Below are 333 nucleotides of genomic sequence, written 5' to 3'. Positions count from 1 at the left end.
GTGACCAGCTCAGGAACTTACCAGAAAGCTGCTTTAAGGGTGCACGGCACGCTGTGTGGACAGCTCGGTAAACTACGAGGCCAGCTGGGCTCCTCGGGTGCTCGGAACCTTAGTGGGGTTTTCACGTTATGAGTTGACAAATGGGAGCGTGACTCTTGCAATGTGCAGGGGTGTGTTTGGGTTTTTAATCAACAACCGAACCAAAACCCTCTCGGGCCGCCCTGCCCAGCCCGGCCTGCTCCCGTCTCCCGAGGGGCCGCGGTCACACCGGCGGCAGAGCGCGCGGGTCCGGGGGGCGCAGGCCCAGCCCGCAGACGGCGAGGGCGCGGCGGA

Source organism: Nannospalax galili, unplaced genomic scaffold (assembly GCF_000622305.1).
Source record: "Nannospalax galili isolate Female #2095 unplaced genomic scaffold, S.galili_v1.0 scaffold60, whole genome shotgun sequence".
In the NCBI taxonomy this organism is placed as follows: domain Eukaryota; kingdom Metazoa; phylum Chordata; class Mammalia; order Rodentia; family Spalacidae; genus Nannospalax; species Nannospalax galili.
The sequence above is the reverse complement of the archived record's forward strand: the minus strand, read 5'-3'. Positions refer to the sequence as shown.